Below are 6,592 nucleotides of genomic sequence, written 5' to 3'. Positions count from 1 at the left end.
CTGACTGTCCCTGGGGGAAGAGTGCTGGGGACCAGGCAGGGCTGGTAGGGCTGCTAGCACTGTGCTGTTTCTACATGAACTTGCAGGGATCTCAGGGGCTTTAACCCTGAGACAGACACCAAGAGTAACGACAGCCACACTCTTGAAATGATTAGTGTTAGGAATGCCTGCTTCTCTACATCTTGTAGAGGGTGGGATTTTGGGAAACCTGTTAGGGTGACCCTGAGAGAGAACAGGCCTCCCTAGCCAGGATGTGCCACCATCTTCACTCAGGGTTTGTAGGTACAAATGAGGAAGGATTAGAACATCCATGAGCAACAATTATTGAGTCATCCTTATGTTTCAGAAAATGTGCCACACACCTTATAGTGACACCACACAATTCAGTCTGATCATAATTTTCACTTTACAGATGTGGAGCTCGAGTCTGAGTGCACTGTTATGAGTCCTCTGAGTGTTGCCTGGGGATGACAGGAAATATCTGAGAACCTTCCCAAGGCTCTATGAGGTCTGAACTGCTTTCACAATAATACTCAGGTACTTTGCCTTCTTCATCCTCACTCTCTCAGGAGTGCACACTGGTGCTTTCTGGAGGCAATATGACACTCGATGAGGTGGCAGACAGAAAACAGAAGATGTCAACCCAGCTGTTCTCTGCTCACCAACACTTAAAGGTTTTTCAGAATTGTAAAACACAGCTGCTCTTTTCAGCTGTGAAACTTCAGCTGTGTGAAACACAGCTAGGAAAGTTGTATTCGGGAGAAATTTCTGAATTTTCCCTTCACCTGGACCTCACCTATAGCACCCTACACAAGGCATCCTTCACCTGAGCATTCCTCAGGCTGTAGATGAGGGGGTTCAGCATTGGGTTAAAGAGACTGTAGGTAGAACAGGGCCAGAATTTTCTCCTCCTCTCGTTGACTGAAGTCAGGGACCATATAAACCACCATGGCAAAACCAAAGAAGAGCCCAACCACACAGAGGGGGGAGGAGCAGGTGGAGAAGGCCTTCCTGAGGCCCTCCCCAGACTGGATTCTCAGGATGGCAAAGAGGATGTGTGTGTAGGAGACCAGCACCAAGCACAGGGGCCACAGTAAGATAAACACACAGGCAGCAAAGATGACAAGCTGGTTGAGCCCAGTGCCAGCACAGGCCAGCTTGAGAACAGACAGGATCTCACAGAAGAAGTGGTTGACTTCATGAGGCCCACAGAAGGGCAGCCTCAGCATGAGAACTAAATGGACCAGAGCCAGGAGGTAGCCAAACACCTAGGACGTGACAGCCAAGACCGTGCACACTCTCCAGCTCATGATGACAGAGTAAAAAAGGGGGTGGCAGATGGCCTCGTACCAATCATAGGACATCACTACCAAGATCAGGCACTCTGCGTGAGCAAAAGTCAGATACAAAAAAGTCTGTGTAGGGCAATTTACAAAGGAGATGGCTCTATTCGGGATCACTAAGTTTGCCAGTATCTTGGGGACATTGTTGGAAGCATAGAGCATGTCCATGACTGCCAGGTTGGAGAGGAAGAAGTACATGGGGCTGTGCAGTCTACAATCTGAGCAGACAAGGCCCAGGATGACACCATTCCCCAGAAGGGTGAGGGCACAGAACAGAGAGAAGAGTCCAAAGAGCACAAACTCCAGTGCTGGCTCCACCTGGAAGCCCAGCAGGGTGACTTCTGTGATCCATGTGCAGTTGCCCCCCATTCTCCTGGGGAGGAGACAGACACTCCCACCACCAGCACAGGAGAGTCACAGTTGTAAGGCAGTCAGGACACAAACTAATTACCAAATGTTACCCTGCAGGCATTTAGAAATGTCCTACTTTGAATGGATTCTCTATAATTTGGTTGTAGATATACCGTACAAATCTAACTTGGTGTATTCATACACATTGGAAAAAACTCCCCTTGTATCAGAGGAATAATAGAATGTACATCTATCTACACATAGATAATAAAATGTAAGAAAATACATTGTTATATACTCAACCTAACAGGACACACACACCTGTAGACATATTTTATTTTGGAGAACTCAGGGATCTGCCTTCCCTTCAAGGGCATGGGTCTGGATTATTAATGTGGAAAGAAGAGCAATGGCCCTGACCAAACATCTACAGTAGGAGGCAGTCTCATTTCCTAGGCTTGCTTGCCTTCTTGGTCCAAAACAGGAAGTGATTAGGTTCCTCTTTTCTTTCTGGGTTGCTTACTTATCCACCCGCCTTCCCACATGCTTTCCTAACCACTTATTTACAATTTGAAATCCCTTCAAAACAACATCTCAATTTTGTAATGCCTTTCAAACTTTGCAACCTCCTCCTTGCAGCAGCAGCCTAATATTTCCTAGAAGCATCTTCTGGTTCCTTTTCCCCATCTCCAGTAGCTTTATTTGGAGAGTTTTAGCCACTTCTTCATCCACACTGGATGCTGGAAGGTAGACACCAGTGAAAAGGTAGTATGACTACACCAAGTGAACCCAGGCATGTCTTAAGTTCAGTTCAACCTGATGACATTTCTGCAGTCCTTTCAAGGATGAAATCAAAGGAGGAAAACAGATTAAAATGAATTGCGAATGTATTTAAAGAGGACAGCTGTATTATAATTGTCCTTTTGAGGGTGGTTTTCTTTTCCTGCTTATAACAATATAAAGACAGATGTCACAGCTTATCTCACATTCTGGCATGCCAGGATCCTCTGTCATCACCATATCTTCCTAGTGTTGGCAACTCTCATTGCCGTTGAATCCCCTGCTGACCACCCACAGCTGCTCCAATGGATTCTGAGCACCCACAGGGGGTGGGCTCAGCTGGAGTATCATCCCGTTGGTTCTTGCTAAGGAGCCCCTCCTGGCAGGTGCCTGGTTCTGTCCAGGAGCCAAGGAAGAAAGGGTCACAAAAGGGCTGGACAGCATCATCACACTGAGGAACCACACACAACCTGGTGCTGCCATCTACATTTTTTCACATGTTTTCAAGAAACAGCCTGAACTACCTTCATTTTTAAATTTCAAGCCCAACTTTTCACATCCTGAAGAATATTTAATAAGAACTCTAATGCTTTCTTTAGGAATAAATTTAGATCCTTAGATTCATATTTAAAATGCACATTATCCTATACAGACTGTTTTTAACTACCATTTTTACTTAAAATAGTGAACAATTTTTATGCATTAAAATACTATCTTACAGATGTCATTAACCAGTGGTACAATGTTCTGTTATCACAGTCATTTAAATTCTTCATGGAAATTATCTATTTCTCTAATGTTTAATAACATTAAGAATACCACTCTTTCAAATCGAAGTTTTGTGTATACTCATGATTATTTCCTTAGGATGTACTCTGAAAGCGAAACTGCAGGTGCTAAAGATGCAGATGCTCAGAGCCTTTGGTACCCACTGCCAGCCTCCCTGCAGGAGACCTGCACCACTTTCTCCCTCAGAGCACGTGGCGGCCTCACCTCCTTCCCATGCAGTTGTCAGTACTAAGTATTACCAGTTACAACCTAGGCGAATTTGATATGTGAATAATTTCATACAGTTTAAATTTACATTTCAGTAATTCCTTGAGAGTATTCCTCCAGTGCTTCATGGGTTCCAACCTCTGTTCTAAGCTCTGGAGGGACGGCCGTGGGTGAAGTCGACATATTCTGAAGGGGGAGGAACAGTGAAGGAGTAGAGAGGTGTACCTGTCACCTGTGCCTCTCGGTTTGGGGGGGAAACATCTCTGCCCCGGGATGGAAACACCTTGGTGAAGGCCTGCCCCTCTCTGTCTTCAAATTTACGTGATTTGTGAAACAGGACAAAGGAAGTGGGGACGTGCCTTTTCTGCTCCCATTTTTGGTCCCGTACGTTTCTGCTGCCACAGAGAAAAGCCTGCAGATCACCTTTAGTCCTGATGGAGGGTGGGAGCGAGCTGAAGGTTGAAATCTGGAGAGAAGTTTTGTCAAAAACGCAAATCATGTTTCCTTAATAAGCCTCGTTAAGACCTAATTTTCATTTCTACTTTATTTCCGGTGCCTATTTCTGACTTTATTTCTCCAGACTGGGAATAAGGAGAGGTCAAGGTGAAGGACCGCCCCTAAAACACCAGTAGTAAACAAATCAGGAAAACACTTGTTAAAAGTAAAAAGCAATATGAAGGAAATAAACAGGACAAAATGACAGGCAGTGACTCGGTTTAAGGTGGCCTCCTTAGGTGGGATTGTCTGGAAAGGTCCCACCAAAGAGGAGACCCATGGGCGAAATCTGAAGGACACAGGAGCCCACCTGCCTCCAGCCCAGGTGTGCTATACTCTGCCCACCCAGCAGCAGAGGCACAGCCCCCAGACAGGGAGGACTTGGGGAGTCCGGAAACAGGAAGAAATCCAGAGGGAAAAAAAAAAAAAAGCCCTGGCTGGTGTAGCTCAGTGGATTGAGCGCGGGCCTGGGAACCAGAGGATCGCGGTTCAATTCCCAGTCAGGGTATATGCCTGGGTTGCAGGCCGGTTCCCTGCAGGCCAACTCCCAGCAGGGGACGCACCAAAGGCAACCATACATTGATGTTTCTCTCCCTTTCTCCTTCCCCTCTAAAGATAAATAAATAAATAAAATCTTAAAAAAAAAAAAAGAAATCCAGAGGACCCAAACCCTAGTGACCAAGGTTTACATACTTGTTGAAATGGATGTAAAAGTTTGTAAGGTGGAGATGTATTGAAATATTTGGGTACCATGTGGCCACTGAAAAAGACAATGTTAGAACAAGCAGGATAATATAAGACTCCTTATACAATGAAATAAAAAATTCCCACAGAAAGTGAAAGCACAGGTGTACAATGTGATCTGACTTATATTTTATAACATGAACGTACTTACTCAATGTCCTGTGTGCCTATTTACACACATCTGGGTAAATTTTATAAATTAAACATGAAACTGTTGATGCTGATTATCTCTAGAAAGAAGGGTCATGCAGGGATTTCCTTTCATACAAATTATTTGCTTATTTGTTCCTTTGTAATAAACCCTGTGCATTAACAGGAAAAATAAGACATTTCCACTTGGGAAAAGGCCATGCTGGGACCTAGAATTGAAGCTACACCTCATTGCTCCTCATTGGACAGTGAACCTCACTCAGCAGGCCAGGAAATGTCAGAATGGGGGCAGGTTTTCTCAGAGCTTCCAGTGGGGGAACTAAGTCACTGCATCATGAGACACAGTTAGGCTTTGACAGGAAAGGGACATTCAAATCCCAACCCCACTGTTCACTATAGAATTTTTTCCTGAACTGTACTGATAGAGAAAAAGATCAAATTCTTCTATTGACTGAAATAGGTAAAGGAGGTTTACCCTGGCCAGTGTGGCTCCGAGGGCTGGCCATTGTTCCACAAAGAAAAAGGTCAGCAGTTTGATTCCTGGTCAGGGCACGTGCCTGGGTTGCTGGTTTGGTCCTAGTCGGGATCCGTGGTCAGGGCATGTAGGAGAGGCAGCCAAGGGATCTTTCTCTCTCACATTAATGTTTCTTTTTTTTCATGTTCCAATAAGAGTTTATTTGGTATGTTAGAAAATTTAAAACACATTTTTAGCCGGAGAGCAACGTAAAAACAAGTGGAGAGCCAGATATGGCTTATAGGTCATGGCTGCTTTATCTAAACATCTTCCCTTCTTCCATTCCTGCAAAGCCTTACATTCAAGGGTGTAGACCCTAAAAATCTAGTAATCAGATCACGTAATTTGTTTTGTGTACTTAGAATATTCTCTATCCATTAAGTTCCTCTTTTGATTTCCACCTCCATATATCCATCAGTGTCATCTGAGATTAGAAAATGCTCAAGGTATCAAATGAACAAATAGTTAAAACTGCCTTCAAATTTGAGCTTCTTTCTGGCTCTGTTTGTTCTTCATTTCAGTTTTATTCATTCTGGTGTCCCAGCTCAGACCATGCCTTAAGTGTAGCAGTCAGTATTCTTTTTTCTTTTTCTTTTTAATTTATTAAATTATTTTTCAAGTACAGTTTTCTGTCTATTACTCCTATTCCATCCCACCCCCCTTGCTTCCCCCCTCCCATTTCCACCCCTCTCAGTTGTTGTCCATGTATCCTTTATATTTGTTCCTCTAAATCCCTCCCCTATTTCCCCTGAAATTCCCTCCCCTCTTCCCTGTGCTCACTGTCAGCCTGTTCTCTTTTTTTTTTTCCATTTTTTTATTTAATTATTTTTCAAGTACAGTTTTCTGTCTATTACTCCCATCCCATCGCACCCCCCATCCTCTCCCCTCCCTCCCATTTCCACCCTTCTCACTTGTTGTCCATGTATCCTTTATATAGGTTCCTCTAAATCCCTCCCTTATTTCCCCTGAAATTCCCTCCCCTCTGCCCTCTGGTCACTGTCAGCCTGTTCTCTATTTCAGTGTCTTTGGTTATATTTTGCTTGCTTGTTTGCTTTGTTGTTTAGCTTCCTGTTAGAGGTGAGATCATATGGTATTTGTCCTTCAACACCTGGCTTATTTCACTCAGCATAATGCTTTCCAGTTCCATCCATGTTGTTGCAAAAGGTAGGAGCTCCTTCTTTCTTTCTGCAGCATAAAATTCCATTGTGTATATGTACCA

At 44.0% G+C, this 6,592-nt stretch overlaps 1 pseudogene; it reads right to left on the bottom strand.

The window, feature by feature from the left end:
- Positions 1 to 796: 796 nt before the first annotated feature.
- Positions 797 to 1,712, bottom strand: LOC118981826 (olfactory receptor 2A14-like; annotated as a pseudogene).
- Between the last annotated feature and the right edge of the window lie 4,880 nt (positions 1,713 to 6,592).

Source organism: Sturnira hondurensis, unplaced genomic scaffold, assembly GCF_014824575.4.
Source record: "Sturnira hondurensis isolate 20B ecotype Veracruz unplaced genomic scaffold, ASM1482457v3 Scaffold0024770, whole genome shotgun sequence".
Classification (NCBI taxonomy): Eukaryota; Metazoa; Chordata; class Mammalia; order Chiroptera; family Phyllostomidae; genus Sturnira; species Sturnira hondurensis.
Note: the sequence above shows the minus strand (reverse complement) of the source record. Positions and strands in the feature narration are given on the sequence as shown.